This window comes from Ochotona princeps, chromosome 16 (assembly GCF_030435755.1).
Source record: "Ochotona princeps isolate mOchPri1 chromosome 16, mOchPri1.hap1, whole genome shotgun sequence".
NCBI lineage: Eukaryota > Metazoa > Chordata > Mammalia > Lagomorpha > Ochotonidae > Ochotona > Ochotona princeps.
Window position 1 is genome coordinate 26,504,340 of NC_080847.1, and position 16,741 is coordinate 26,521,080.

The window sequence follows — 16,741 nt, forward strand, 5'->3', positions numbered from 1 at the left end:
AGTAGAGCAGCCAGGACATGAACAGGTGCCCATATGGGATCCCAGCCTGTGCAAGGCAAGGATTTAGCCACTGAGCCATCGCCCCGAGCCTGAAGAACAGATTTTTTTAGTGGTTCATCTGAGAAAGTGATGATAAACTTTTTGCATTTAATAACATCTCAAGAGTGTCATGACATTATTTCTGACTTCACAGACTCTCTGAAATCAGTCTTAAAGTATCGGATTAGTTCCAAAGGAGAAAGAGCGTGATGGAAGCCAAAACTTGAAAACCGGCATTTACCTTGGTGAATCTGAATGACTAGGAAACACATTAGCAGAGGTCTCCAGTATTAGTGCTTGTATATTGGCTTTACTCAGAATAGAGAATTATTTCTGCTGATAATTTGAACCTTTTACCATTAGAGATTCTTTCTAGGCTTTACTCAGACTACTTAACGATTGTTTATTTAATAAAAGAAAGTGTTGTGGTATAGTGGGTTAAGCTGCTTCACTTCTCATCCCGCTTCCTGCTAATGTGTCTGAGTAAATGGTGGTAGATGGCCCAAACGCACGGGCCTCCTGCTCCCCACGGGCAGGGCCAGGTTCAGAAATGGAATTCCTGGCCCAACTCCAACCGCTGAAGCCATTTGGAAAGTGAACCAGTGGCTAGCTCTCCCTATGGCTGCCTGCCAAATAAACACATACATCTTTAGTCACAAACACACACAAATGCTGTTGTAGTCAAGTGTTCAAAACTCCTTGGGCTACTTTTTTGGTTATTCCCTTCCCCAAATCATATCCTAAGCATCTAAAAATATCAAAGTTTCAAGTAGTCTTTTGTCCCCAAATCTAGGAATTTCCTAGAAAATTGCAAAGGCTTGTTGTTTTCACTGCATATAATAGAAGCTTCCGAAGAGAATCGGATTAATTTGAAATGTTACTGTGGAGCTGCCTGGGGACAGGAGAGCTGCTCAACTATTTCTGCTTGCTGATGTCCTCATTGCACACATTCTATCAATCCATCAATCGATCGATTCTTATATTGCTAAAGATTTATTTATTTTTTCATTTACCCTTGCGTTTTTTCCCATGTTACAGCTTTGTAGGTATAGGGATCCCCACTCCACCTCCCTTTCCTCTGTCTCCATTCTACCCCCTCCACCACCTTCCCCATATTATTATAACAGTATAGCCTTTCAACAACCGTCACAGTTCAAAACTCTACTATTTAACTTTATCATGACGTTGTAGGTGTAGGAACACTAGAAAATCTAGTATCATATCAGATTTCTAAGGATTTATTTATTTACTTAAAAGGCAGAGTCAGAGAGAGGAAGAGACATAGAAAGAGATCTTCCCTCCCCAATGGTCACAACAGAAGGGGCTCAGCCAAGTCAAAGCCAGGAGTCTAGAATTCCTCTCTGGACCTCTGACCTGCGTGGAAGAGGACCAAGCAGCCCAGGCATATTCTGCTACTTTCCCAGATATATTAGCAAGAAACTAGACCTGAAGTAGTGGAGCTGTGACTTGAAATGTCACGAATACGGAGTACTTACCTGCAGCAGCATAACGTGGGCTCCATGTACATGACGTTTACTTAGCAAAATTCTGAAGATACTAGGGAACAGCAAAATGGTGACAGCAGTCATGACATGCACTGTTATTTCAAAATTCTTGATTCATCACAACCTTACCTAATTTGAATCTAGCACCTCCTAAGAAAGTAATTTTTTAAGATGTATTTATTTATTTATTTTATTGGAAATGCAGATATACAGAGAGGAGAGACAGAGAGGAAGATCTTCCATCCGATGGTTCATTCCCCAAGCAACTGCAATGGTCGGAGCCAATCCGAAGCCAGGAGCTCTTTCTCTGGGTCTCCCATGCGGGTGTAGGGTCCCAAAGCTTTGGGCCATCCTCTACTGCTTTCCCAGGCCACAAGCAGGGAGCTGGATGGGAAGCGGGGCCGCCAGGATTAGAAACGGCACCTATATGGGATGCTGGTGCATTCAAGGCAAGGACCTTAACTGCTACACTATCCCGCCGGGCCCAAGAAAGTAATTTTAAAAATAGATTACTTTTATTTGAAAAGCAGTTGGAGAGAGATGGAGAGACAGAGAGATCCTTCAAGGACTCCCCAAATAGCCAAAATGGCCAAGGCTGAGCTGATTGAAACCAGGACCCAGGAGCCAGGAGCTCCAGGTTTCCCATGTGGGTGCAGGGTCCAAGGACTTGAGTCATCCTCTACCGCTTTTCCAGGTCATAAGCAGGGAGCTGGATGGAAAGTGGAGCAGTTGAGATACAAACTAGTGCCCATATGTGATGCCCGATGCTGCAGGCAGAGGCTTAGTCTTTTTTGATCAGGGAAATCAAATTAAACACATTAGAGTTACCTATTAAAATTTACAAAAACATAAGTCTTGGGTGTATTCCAGACTTACTGAATACCTTCACTTACTATTCCTAATATAGTATTAGAGTATGCATGACTTATTTTTGCGGTGAAACACTCACATGTATGGACTATGTCTCATGATTATATGATGTTCTAGCTCAGGATTTTTCCTTTTTATGAAAAATATGTTCACCTATATTTCGAAGTCATGTGTAACATCCACTGACTTCTTTGAACACAGACTGAATCACTGTCCTTAAAAATGCTTGGCAGTGACTTCACTATGTGTTTTATTTGACACAGACACACTGACTTTCTGTTAGTTGTCTTATTCTCTTTTGCAAGGATTATTCATCTGCTGGAAATGCAGAGTTATGCAGAGTTCACAGTTCACCGGTTCACTCCCCAAAAGGCAGTAACATCTGGGGTTGGACCAGGCTGAAGCCAGGAACTACTGGGTCTCCCCACGCGGGTGATGGGGGCCCATGGACTTGGGTTTGACTTTCAGTTCTGGCTCAGCATCTGGCTTCTTACTGATGTAAAGCGTGACAGGCACCAGGTGACGACCCAAGCACTTTATGTAACTCACGTGGAAGACCTCAGTTGAGTTCCTGGCTCCCAGATCTGGCCTGTCCAAGCCATGGCAGTCATTTGGGGGTCACACCAGCATATGGGAGCCCTCTCCCTTTCTCATTCGTCTCCCCCATCTCTCTATCAATCTTTGTTTCTGTCTCCCTGCCTTGACAAAAAATAAAAGGATAAAATTTTAAAATCTTATTCTCAGTGATAGCATCTTCCCACGAAATTATAAATTCCTAACGAGAATCTTCATGTTCCATAACAACATAGAGATTTGTATTGGATCAGTAAGGATTTGTTGTTCTTTTACCAGGATGTAACTGGAGATACCGCTCATATAGCCAAAACCTTGTCTGTAATGTTATATTTGAGAGTTATAATCATTTACTTAGGTATGTCACTTCTAAAAAATAGAGTTGGGTTTATGGGGTCAATAATTAGAAATCCCTCCCAGGAAAACTGGTGGCCCTATTCCAACTCTCGGGGTCCCTGCCTGACGGAGGGTCCCTTCCTGGTGGGATGGGAATCTTGGAATATTTTGGGCAGAGGAATTCATGACACTTTATAGGCACTGCAGGTGAAATATGGTGGAGAGAATGTTTGGGGCTTGGCTTCCTAGCCTCAGGATAGCAAATAATAAAGGCTTTTAAAGGTTCAGCTGAGTATTTTCATATGGAAACTTTCAACAAGGCAAACTCAAGAAAACCTATATGGTAAGTGAACACCCTTACTGCAGCTATGTAAATAATCAGGCTAGAGTTAATGAGACCAGCCGTCTTTTGTGATGGAGAAAAATCAGAGAGAGGAGAATTGAAAAGTGATCTGGAATAAGTAAAACAGAGTCCTGCCTATCTCTGGTGGACATGCTGTATTGTTTGGGCCTGGACTTCCAGGTTTCCTGCTTCAAGATTTCACTGCTCCTGATGTGTAAGGCTCAGGGAACTGATGCCAAAGTGGACAGTCTTCTCCACGGATGAGCCACTGCATTTTCTGGTTGGGGAGCAGCTTTCCTGCTCTACGGGGAGATACTTTGGCAGCATTTGCAAGTTCATTTCAATGCCTCCTTCACGGCAAATTGTGTCACCGGTTGTGACATCTGCATTGTTCTCACATTTTGTTTAATGACTTCAATAGGAATTTTGACATGTGTTCCCCATATATCCACACAGGAGTCACGATCTCACCTTCTTCCCCATTATCTTGTAACAATAGACAGTAAGCTGCAATTGTGCTGTCTAAGGTCTGTATCTGGATGAATATTTCCCTCTCAGGAAGGTCCTACCAGGACAGATTCCTTCTCTCTTGGTCTTTCTTGTCTGCCAGTATCCATTTTCCCCCCTCCTTCTGATGGCAGCAAACTCACTCCTTCCAAAGTTCCAATGTTTCTAATGGGAATGAAAATATTCCCCCACTCTCTCTCATCTAGGGATGTGTCTGAGACCCAGATCCGGCCAGTCACCTTGTACATCGCCATCAGATAAAATGTTTGTCCAGGCCAGCCAATCAGGGAAACTCAACTATGGATTTTGGATTGGAAAGATACTTTTCTGTCTGTTGGATTTCAGGAAAGACTAGGCTATAAGCCTGTAAATGCTGGTTTCCCTTGTGTCACCATATGTGGCAAAACTTTCCTGAAATGAGGCCACAAGGAGAAAAACTGGAGCCAAAAAAGAGACAAGTGACCAGCCAGTAAGAAGCATGTTTGAGACAATGAACTGATTTTGGTTATGTGCAAAAGGGAACATCCTGAGTAGTCCACTTCCATTAAGCTACTCCGTGGAATCTAAGACTTGCCCACTTAGACCCAAAGAGAATTTGTTTTCAAGCTGATGCTGTAATAGGATGGCTAGTACAACATTATTCCTCAAATCAGAAACTCAGAACTGAATCTCTGACTTGTCTGGCCTGCAGCCAGACTGTAGCTGAGCAGGGTGTAGCTGTAGTACAGGGCTGTGCCAATCCACCCAGAGACATTCCCTTGGCTGGCATCTTTGGCACCCACTGCCTTCCTTGCTTCAGCCAAGTCATAGTCATGGAAGATACCAGGGTCAAAATCTTGAACCCAGCTGCTGTTGATCCATCGTGCAGGAAGGCAGGAGGCATGCCCCACCACGACATTTCCAGTCTCCAGGGCAGTGGACAAAGGCCCTATAGAGCTGATTAACAGAAGCAGTTTCACCCCGGGTTTTATTCCATAGCCAAATTCTAAATCAAAATCATAGAGTTATAAATATTTGATGCTAATACGGGCCTTCCTTAATTGCCCTGTAAAAATGTTTGGAAATTGCAAACAGACAGGGGAAAGGGAACACAAAGCGCAAGGTGAACTTTGAAATCTGGATTACTGTGAATGCATTACGGCCAATAAACGCTACTGTTAAGTGCTGAAAGATGATTCCTGCTTAATGTGCTTTTGCTAAAAGATGAGACTGAAATGTCTCCTGCAGTTCTGCATATGTAGCTTACGTAAGACATGAATGTGACTTTTTTCCCCTAATGTTGATATTAAAATTTTATTGAGAGGGCCATCATTACGGCCCAATGGGTTGAGGTGCGGTCTGTAACGTTAGCATCCTACTGAACCACTCATTAAAGTCCCCACTGCTCCACTTCAGATCCAGCTTCCTGCCAAGGCACCTGTGAAAGCAGAAGGAAACCAAGAGCCTGTGCATTACTGTTCATGTGTGAGACCAAGATGGAGTTCTGGCTTCCCCTGGGCCAGCCTGCACTGAAGTGACTGTTTGGAGATGAACCAGCAGATGGAAGATCTTTCTTGATGCCTCCCTCTGTCTGTCACCTTGATTGTCAAAATAAATAAATTGGTTTTGAAAATGATTATTAACCAGTTTAGGGATAACTGTATTTATTGAATTTTTAGCAAACAAGCTCTAAGATTCTGTTACTTATTGAGATTATGTGATTCTGTATGTGTCTCTGTGTGGATTTATTTTTTTTAATTGGAAAGACAGATACACAAAGAGAAGGGGATATAGAGAGAAAGATCTTCCACCTACTGGTTCACTCCCCAAGTGGCTGCAACGGCCGGAACTGAGCCGATCCACAGCCAGCAGCCAAGAGCCAGGAGCTTCTTCTGGGTCTTCCACATAGGTGCAGGGTCCCAAGTTCTGGGTCATTTGCTACTGCTTTTCCCACTAAAAGGGCACTGGGCCCTATGTGTAGCATGTTCAAGAATTCAATTATTAATTTATCATACTGGGGATTTAACTACAATAACTTGTTTCAAGCAGCAGATGTTAACCTGAAGTATGTAAGATTTCAAATAACACTAAATAGTAAAGGATTCCAAATTTCTAAAAATGAAATCAGGAAAACAACAAACAGTTGAAAAGTTAAAGAGCCATGAAACTTATCCCATGAATGTGCATGTCTTCCAGATTTACTCTAACCTTGAGAAAAATACCAATGAATTCTGGAATTTTTGACAAATGATTGCAATTAGGAAAGTTTAGGAAATATGCCACATATGTCTACTTATACAATATGATATAATATTACATGTGTAAATATATGTGCTCATGTTGATATGTGTGTATGCACTCTTATCTTTCTTTGTATAGCACTATGCTTGTCCTGCAAGACAGGATACATATCTTAGATCTGCTACCTCATTGCACTGAGTCTTTTGAAAGCCCCATGAAATAATGTGTGCAGAGCTATGAGCTTCCTCTGTTGGCATCTACTTCTAACTGTAAAAATATTATATACCAGGACCTGACGTACCTATCTTCCTCTATGAGATAAGGAAAACACATCCAACCTAAGACTGACACGGAGCCTGAACACACATGTTTACAGAAACCTAATTTTACTAAAAGTCTGTACAAAAAATGCAGAGATTCAGAAAGTTGCCTGGCAGAGTGTTGGGGTTCCAGGTCAGATCTACCTGGGTGGAATCCTGAGTTCCCCATCCCTCTCTAGCTGATGGAACTGGCCAAGTTACATACCCTCCTGCCCTGCCAAGTCCTCCGTTGCACAGAGTGAGACCTGGGGGTGCCCCTCGGAGGCCTAATGAGGAGCAAGCAAATGTGTATAATCTGAAAAGCACTGAGGATGCCTGGGTAAACTGGACTCTCTTTATCATGTCATCTGCCTTATCAGTTATTTTTACCCACCCTTTGTTTTCAAGTCAGAACTTACCCTATTTTATTAAACTGTGGAATCTGATCATATGTTGAATACTCTGGTGGACACAGAATTGCATTTTACTTCCTGGAGGCATGGTTCTTCACCTTGGGGGCTTCTGGGACAAGCTCTCGATTGTGTGGACAACAGCCTGTATCTAGTGAAGATGTCATCTTCAAGATCGGAGACTTGAGTGCGAGTGACAAATACTGAGAGCCCCTGAGGTGCTTTCCTGGAATGTAACTGGGATGAGGACGTCTGGGTCTCAGCAAACCATTCTCTATCCGTAAGGATTATTTTTAATTTGAGAATAGAAAGAAAGAATGAAAGAGAGAGAGATAGGACAGAGTCTCCATCTGTTGGTTCTCTCTCCAGATATCTACAAAGGGCTGAGCTGAGGCTAGGGCTGGAGCTGAGGACTCAGGTTTTCCACATGAATGGAAGAAACCCGATGACTTGAGCTCTCACCAGCATCCCCCAGTCTGTGCACTTGCAGAGAGCTAGCACTAGGAGCCAGGCCTGGTTGCTGAAGGCAGGTGCTATGATAATGGACATAGGTGCCTTAACTCTAAGCTAAACACCTGCTGACAACGTTAAGGCCTTTCTCATCTGAGTGAAGGAGGGAGCCTGGAGCACTGGAAGCATTCCTTCTTCAGCCACATGTTGGGTGCCATGTGGCTTCAGTAGGAGCTGGGAGTGGATCAGGACTCAGCTTCCTCGCCTCCGTGGCTCTCATTATGGGAATCATCAGCCCCAACTTTTTGTCACTTCTGAGACAATAAAGCCAGGCTGTTCCCCACAGACAACCTTCTGAGGTCAAATAAGAAAACAGGCCCAGAGAAAGAAAGGATATTTCACACCAACATTTGGATAGGATAGAGCCCCAGTCTCCTTTATAGTAAATGGGTAAATAAAAATTTCAGATACCTGATAAAAATGGGACCAGCATCCACATGAAAATGAATGTTGCTGATTTGAGATGGGAGAGGCAGGAAAAATACAAGAGGCTTGAAAAAAACAGTGGCAGCTCAGTGTGCTTTCTGAAATGCAAAAAATATACTAATATGTTGTTAATGGGGACACTGGGGGTGGAATACACAGGATCTCTTTATATAAATCTACCATCTTAATTTTATACACTTACTGGTTCTTTCTAATGAAATTGGCAGAACTACCATAAGTTTGTGCCTCTCAGTCCTGAATGCACATTAGAAACATGTAAGAACCTTCCAAAGATATGGTCCCACACCAGATCAATTGAGTGTGACTATTGGGAGGATTGAGGATGCCTGGATATTTGTAGATGTGCCCCTAGTGATCCTAAGGCTCAGAGAGACTAGCAATCCGAGACTTCCTCTGACCCCACCTGTCAGAATCCACGACCCTGTATTTACTAACACGCGTCACATTTGCATTGAGAACACACGTGCTTTGGGAGTGCATTGAAAATGGTACATGAGCGTGACTCTGCAGCCTTCCTGTTGTCTGAGACAAAGCTTTCACTTAGAGATCCCGCTTGTGACATCACCAGTCACTTTCCCCAGTACGTGCACAGCCGAGAGTCTCCTCGCTCCGTGGTTTCCAGCTTGCTTGGCCCGACGCCACTGATGCTCTTGGGCTCAAGGGGATGTGCTTCTGAGAACCAGTGATGTCTTTCCACTCACTGAGAGTGGCCTCCAAAGAAGAGGCCAATTCTTTACAAAATGAACTCTGGAAAACAAAACAAAACAAAAACAGATCTAATTTTTTCCTCTTTCCTCAAGAAGAATTTTTGATACATGAAATGATCAACCATGACATTTTCAAAACTCATCCTTTGTGGATTGGGACCATGTGGCCATTCTTGAGTTCTCATCTAAGACAGCACCGGAGGCTCTATAGTAACCGGATGTCCCACTTGTCTCTGCTTGGAAGTGCTCAGAAGCCTCACTCTGCCATCAGGATCTGCCTTCAGGGAGTTGCCGAGCTATTGGCTGGGTTTCTAGAGAAAATAATAAGTACACTGAGACGGGGTTATATGGTTTGCTGTAGTTGGTATCTGCAGCCCACTTCCCAAGGAACTCAGTTCATATGTAAAATGTTCTGTGGCTATCTGACTTCAAAGAAAAAAATTAATTAAATCTGTCTACAGAGGTAAACAGAATCATAGACGGGGTCTGCAGGATTTCTGTCTACAGGGCTGTCTTAAAACACAGTGAAATGAAATATGGCTGTTTGTCTAAGTTATGGGCAAAAATATTTTAAATAAATAAATGTTTCCTTGAGTCTCAGCTTACAACACAAGTGCATTTGATGCCCTGGCTGCTGGGTGCTGAGCTTATTGAATGCATAATGCTGTACTTTTGTTTGATATGATATTGTGGGAAAACTTACAATCTCCCCTTCAGAATAGAAAATGAACTGCTTTGGAAGGGGCAGAAGGATTTTGTGCCAAAGTATGTAGCCATCTCCCGTGCAAGTATTTTAGGGCCTGGATAGTCTTTCCACTAGATATGTATCGGTTTTAATTATAATGTTAAGCAGTTCTCCTGTTTTTACTAGACATACTTATTATAAATAAAGCTGATTCATCTATGAAATTGCACTCTGCATGGCATTTCATAATGCAAGATAAGAATTGTAATTTGTCTTGAATTATAATGCGCCAATCATCTGAAACCTTTCACTGGAAGGCTCCCTTCCAAGGGTACCCCAAGAACATTTCTGCCTAGTGACTTGCCCCCTGACCCAAGAAGATATCCCTAAAAAGTTTAGGGGATCCACTGCTCAAAATTGCAGACACACTTCAGTCATCGGGTTCCCAAAGTCCTGATCTGATTATGGTTTTCCAGTCTCATTGGCCAAGCAATCTTGAGCAAGCCATATGGTCTCAGGGAGCCTCAGTCGTTGACTAAGCCTAATATCACTCCCCTAAATGTGTGGTTCAGCCTTCAGGAGTGTGTCTACAATGTGCTTTAGTGCTTTGCTATCACAATCTTGGAATTCCTTGTTTTGGGAACAAGCAGTTGCGCTGGGTCCCAACATCGTGCGGAGCTGGACCTGACATGGTGCTGATGGACTTAAATATAGCACCAAATGCAGGACTCACAGCATTTTACAATCAGTGCTTACCCCCTTCTCTGTAGGCTGGGCATGGACTACAAGAGCTGTCTTACTATGTGTGGCCAGCCACCTGAAGAAGGTGCATGTACGCCACATCCTCAGCCTGGATTTTGAGATAAAATGCACGGGGTCCTGGGATGGCAGGTAATGCTGGGAAGACACACAGAGGGGAAGAGACCCTTGTGTTCTATTTACATTATGCTCCATGTATGTGGGCTACCTCTTGAAAGACATCTTACATGTTAAAAAAAAATAATGAATGAAAACATAGCTAAGTACCTTCATCCAAATTCCCAAAGGTGGGAACAAGCATTTTGTAGATTGCTTCTCTAGTACTACAAAAGACCTTCTGGTTGCTGCATTCCGAGGCCACGCCCCACAGCCTTCGCTTTGACCACTGCTCATATCTATCAAATGTGTGAATCATGGCAGCAATCATTTCTGGGGTGAAAAAAACAAGTTTTTCCATGGACCTAAGAATCCTGGCATTTTTCCTGTTCCTATTCCTGCCTCTTGTGCCACATCTTTCACATGGACCCTTTCTACTTATTCCCCTGAAAATCTCAAAAGAAATTGGAAGGAAGGATTCCAAGCTGAGCATCATCATTTTGAAGAATTGTTTTATTGGGTTAAATCCTCTTGCTTAAGAAGGATGACATTTCCACCTAAACAAGGTTCTGGGTTGTGGTGAGGAGGTAGGGAGTTGTAGGATTTGTGCCCAAAAAGTCTTCTCAAAAGTCATTGAAGTTCAGGCAAAGCACAAGCAATTGTTTTAAGCTGCATAGCCCACCTGAGCTTCAACCATGGGCTATCGGTGTTGAGCCAAACCATTTGCAAGGGATCAATACTATTTGGCCCATTTTCTGTACATTTCACAACTCTGAGTACGTCTGCAGCCTAAGAATGTACTACACTGGGCCCAGTGCTGTAGTCTAGTGGCTAAAGTCCTTGCCTTGCATGCACCAGGATTCCATATGGGTGCTGGCTCTAATCCCGGTGGCCCTGTTTCCCATTCAGCTCCCTGCCTGTGGCTTGGGAAAGCAGTCGAGGATGGTCCAAAGCCTTCAGATCCTGCACCAGCGTGGGAGACCTGGAGGAAGTTCCTGGTTCCAGATCGGTTCAGCTCTAGACATTGTGGCCACTTGGGGAGTGAGTCATTGGATGGAAGATCTTCCCGTCTGTCTCCCCTCCTCTCTGTAAATCTGACTTTCCAATAATATATTTTTTTTGAAGAAAGAATATGCTGCACTACCAGTTAGTCTTCTATGGGTTTTGATGTATCAATACTACCTTTCACTTACAAATTTTTTGCTGTGCTAGAGTTAGATTCTCCAGGGTTTAAACTGATGTTGGGATCTACCAGACATCCAGAATTAGTGAATTGTCCCCTTACATCCATCCTCTGTCCCCTGATCTTGCTCCTGATTCACTTACAGGGTTTCATGTCTACAAATTTTCCATCCATGGCCAGAGACTGGATGAGGCTGTACCTGCTGAGAAGCCATTATCTAATCTTCCTGGGGCATTTATATTCTCTCTAGTAAACCTCTTCATGTTTACCCAGAATGATGTTTTATGGTGTAAGAGATATTTCACCTTTGAGTGTTAAAGCTCCTTTGCACCTGGCATGAAGAAGAGCTGTGGGGAAAGAAAAGCTTGATTAGCTGGCTGAATGCCTCTTAAATGACATTTCCTGCGATGAAACCTCAGATTTTTTTCATTCTAACCAAGCTGGACCAAGCGCTGCTTAAAACATGAAACCGACCGGGTTCACTGAGTTCCAAGCAGGAAAACTCTTCAGCACTAGTATAGTTTTAGGGAAACGGAGAAGAGAGTTAATGTTTGTTGGAAACAATTGGTTTGGCTCTAGAAAGAAAGGTTGTCATCTGTACCCCCAGTGTGTACCCCATGAGCGATTTCTTTAGGATTTGCAATCAGGGTATGGGCAGGCAAGGGGTATATTTAATGACCATTAAGATTCTGAATCCCAGAAGCTCACAGAAATAATGCACAGTGTATTTACTATGCTTGTGTTCGGGAATGTCATGAAATCTGGCAATGGGAGCAGAGGAAAATTTTGCACTCAAGAAAGAATGACACCAAACTGAGGTAGTAGTTCTTGAACTTGGTTGCAAAGAAGGATCCCCTGGTGAACTTTTTAAAACCTCGATGTCCAGGGTCATCGGACTGCGAATCTCAAAGTCTCCAGGGGTAAGCACTGCCCAGAAAAATGTTTTGTAAGACCTCCCTAGTAAGTTCAGCATGTTATCTTTACTAATAATCGGTACTTATGGTTTGGCGTGGCAACCTAGTAGCTAATACCTCACCTTGCAGGCTCCAGGATCCCATATGGATGCCGGTTTGTGTCCTGATTGTTCAACTTCCCATTCAGCTCCCTGCTTTATGGCCTGGGAAAACAGTAGAGGGTGGCCCAAAGCCTTGGGACCCTACAACCACATGGGAGTCCAAGAGGAGGCTCCTGGCTCCAGGCTTTTGATTGGCTCAGCTTTGGCCATTGCTACCACTTGGGGAATGAACCAGTGGACAGAAGATCTTCCTCTCAGTATCTCTTCTCTGTATATCTGCCTTTCCAATTAAAAAACAAATGCATAAATAAAATATACCTTTAAAGAAATCATTACTCAATGAGGTTTTCATTGTAGGATATTTGTCTAAGTGTGACACTGAGCCTTGATAGAAACAAGCTTCCCCAAAGTTGACTGACAAAAGAGTTAGGAGCCTCAGCGGGTTATGGTGTTGGTGTGAATGCTCTATGATTTGGTGACCGTATAAACTGGGACCCAAGGCAAGGAACGTGACAAAAGCATGGGCTCTCTAGGCAGGAGATCTCTCTTTGGGAAGAGATCTAAAAAGTTAAGACCCGTGAATCAGGAAGATCTAGAAAAGGGAGGTCATTTAGATCTCATAAAGCACTATAAAGTGTTTGCCATCTGTCTTTCAAACAAACAAAAAAACAACCAGAGAATCCAAGCACCTGCAGTTCAAGTTTGTTAGCATCTAATTTGTCTTGTGTGCTGCAGGTCTGAAATTTGAAATACTACAGGGCTTCACTTTCTTTATTTAGGAAGGAAAGAGAGAAGGAGAGAAGCAATGAGAGAGGAATTATCCTCTTCAGTTTACCCATTGTTTCTTGAGAGTTTCATTGAGATAGCCAGTCAACATTGTAACATTGTTTCTAACACAGCATTATTTAATGAGTGAATGAATTCTTTGCTCAAACTAATGGCTGTTTCCTTTAGTTAATAGTTATAAGACAAAACAGGTATTTATTTTTAGATATGGTGCGGGGCAACACCCCAAACCGGTTGAAGGCCTTGCTGTAGAACCCCCAAACTCACCCACTTGTCCAACATGCAGAAAGCCAATCAACTGACTTTGGGGTGCTGAAAGAAAGTAAGCATTTATTGCAAAGCGTAAAGCAAGGAGACAAGCAACTGTAGCTTAATTCCTGGGCTCCCTGAGGAGTTAGGAGTATAGGTTCTTACAGATCTCAGAATTGAGGCTGAGAGCTGTGTGATCAGCTCATGTTCAAGTTTCTGGTTAGTCATGGGAGCATGTGAGCTTCCCTTGATTGCTCAGAGATGTCATGCTCTTTACGGAATTTATCATGGCTCCGTGGGCTCCAGTTGGTCTGGGGTTTACGTGAATACAGCAGTTACCTTCTGCCCAGACCTGGAGTTTCCCTACGCAAATCACTCCAGGACAATAACTGGACTTTGAGGTTGTTATCTATCGGAGAGGCAAATGACTCCTTGAGTCTGGTTATTAGAGCCTTGTAAGGCCAGCTGGTGAATTCTTTTTGACAAAGGGCAGGTCAGGACACCTTGGGTTAAGAGAGACAGACAAGAGGGCTGGATTCTGCTTCTCACATGATGGTGGGAGGGGTGGGGGGGTTTCAAACACAACTGGAATTAGAAAACTAACAAAAGAAGGTTATTTGGTCCCATTCAATCTGCAAAATAGAATTCAAAAAACCATTTGAGATTTTCTTCAAATGCACACTTTTGCTTCAAGACTCTCCCAGCCTCAGAAACAGGGTGAGCTCGCTAGGTGGCTGGAGTTCAAAAGCCATTTAAAGATGGGATTGGAATTGTCCATCTTTTCACACGGCAAAATAATAGCCACTTCCATCGTGTAATTGGAATTGTGTTTGTCTCCTTATCTTCTCCCAAACCTCTGATGCTTTTGCCTTGCTTCCAGAATGCCTTTACCTCCTCAGTCTTTTCTCTGCACAACCAGAAGGAAAAATGTGACCGTGACATTGGCACTGGTTCAAGATCTTAAAATCAAAATGAATGCCTAAAAAGAAATTAAGCGCTTGAGAGGCAACGTGCCTCCACTTTTTTTTTTCAATCCTGGCACTGCCAGGAGGATGTGGGATTCCTTTTGGCTCCACAGTGCTTGGGTTTTCAAGGGTTTGCTTGTCTTTAAGCTCTACACTTCCATGCTTTCTCAGCCAGAGCCTGCGAGACTCCTCAGAGGATCCTACAGACCAGATCTCACAGTCAAGTGTCTATAGGATTCTTTGCTGTGGAAAGCTCCATTGCCAATCCACCCAGGAAGTCAGCTACATATGTATGATTTCCAAACACTACTTTGTCTTTGAAAAACATATGCCCTAATTCCAAAGGGCCTTTTCTTTTTACCTTTTTTTTTTTATTGGAGAAGAAGGAAAAAAAGCAATTCACCCTGTGCTTTCCTAACACTAGGTAAATCCTTAAAAAAAAAAAAAAACTATTTAAGGGGTGGTAATAAATCTGCATTTCCAAACTGAATTCTTTGCCCAAGCCCTGGAATTCTAATCCTCTGGGTGGCTGGAATCTGGGGCAATTACACCTAAGGGCCAGAACAGCGGTAATGTCCCAAATTACTTTCTGGAGGGGGTGGGCATGGGGACTCCCATTATTTTAAAGGCAAGACTTCAAACCAAATGTTTCTCTCTTTATTGATTTGCTTTCATCTCCCTTCACTGCATTTCCTGTTTGGCTTTTTTTTTTTCCACCCTGGTGGTGAACACCCTCAAATTGGTGATTGAAGACTTGAAGGTGCTGTTTACAAAGACTATGAATGTTCCCCACCCCCCACTGTCCGCATTTCCTGTTTTACAACCAACACGCCTGACACAGAGCCCTCCATGGTAGACACTAAAATCCCGGGGAGGCCCCACTGCCTGGCTTCTTTGTCAGATGGCTCAGGATTCTGCAGCCAAGGTGCCTGCTCTTTCTTCGGGCTGACCTCCAAGGCTGCTCCGTGTTTGTGGTTATTTCAAGAGCTATCTTAGAATCACGGAATGATTCCACAGGGAGAGCCTTCAGGGATCTCCGGAATCCACGGAGTCCTGACCTGGAATTCCTCTTCCTGACGGGATTGGAGGGGCTGGGGAGCCTACATCATATGCGCACACGGACATGCAGATGCTCTGAGCTGCAAAGCTTAGGATACGGTGATCATCCGCTGTCTTGCCCTTTTGTGTGCAGACAAGGTAACACACGTTATTGCTGAAATGATTTTTTCCCCAGTTTGATATAATCCATTTCTGGTCTATATGAACATGCTAAAGGGATGCAGAATAATTGCCTCTACCTTATGACCCCAGGACCCTCTCTCCTAGAATAAAAGGGGTTGATCAATATTTAAACTTTAAACAATATGTATTTGATCAATAGTTAAGCTCTCCAGAATGAAAGGCTAGGAAGAGGATTGGCACTTGGGCTTTAGAATCAGCCAGGTTTGGATGGGACCTTCAGCTACTTTCTTAGCTTTTGAAGATCTATATCGATGCAATAGAATAATAAGCAATGATCTCACTAGATTGTCATAAGAATCAAAGGAGATCATGTGTTTCACTATAAAGCCCATACACGAAGAGGCTTCAAAGCTCGTGAGAAAACTGAATTACAAGACAAATTGACTTTAGTTCAAAAACATGTTGAAAAGCATGCTTATGTAGGGTCTTCAAGATCATAGGAAATGCATGCTAGGGCCCTAAGCATTGAGTCCGACCTGACTCGGATGCCCCCAGCAGCAGCCACACTGCCAGGAACTCCATCCACCCAAGTGCTGAAGTCGAACTCACCTTGGCCCCTCCCACCTAAATGGCAGCTGTGGACAGAGCCAGGCACCTGGACTGCCAGGCCTTCAAAGTGTGAATACCTGCCACGAAGGGAGAAAACTCTCTAGGCTAGGGCAAGCTCAGGATTCGCTCATTTACCAATGGGCAGTGGTGGCTGGCGCAAGGGCCCAAAGCATTGAGTCTGACCTGACTCAGGTACTGGCAGCAGCTGCCACGCTGCTAGGAGCTCCATCCACCTAAGCCCCAAGGTTGAATTCACTTGCTGTTCCAATGTTACCAGCAATGATAGGTCATTTAAGAAAGTCAGAGTTACATTGGCTCTGGGCTGTGCGTGGTTCCTGCTGTGGCTGCGTCTTTATACCTCCTTCTCCACTGAACAAAGCAGATGATCAAACCACTTTGGCAGAGCGGTGCTAATATAATATATATAACATAAAGAATAAGGTAAT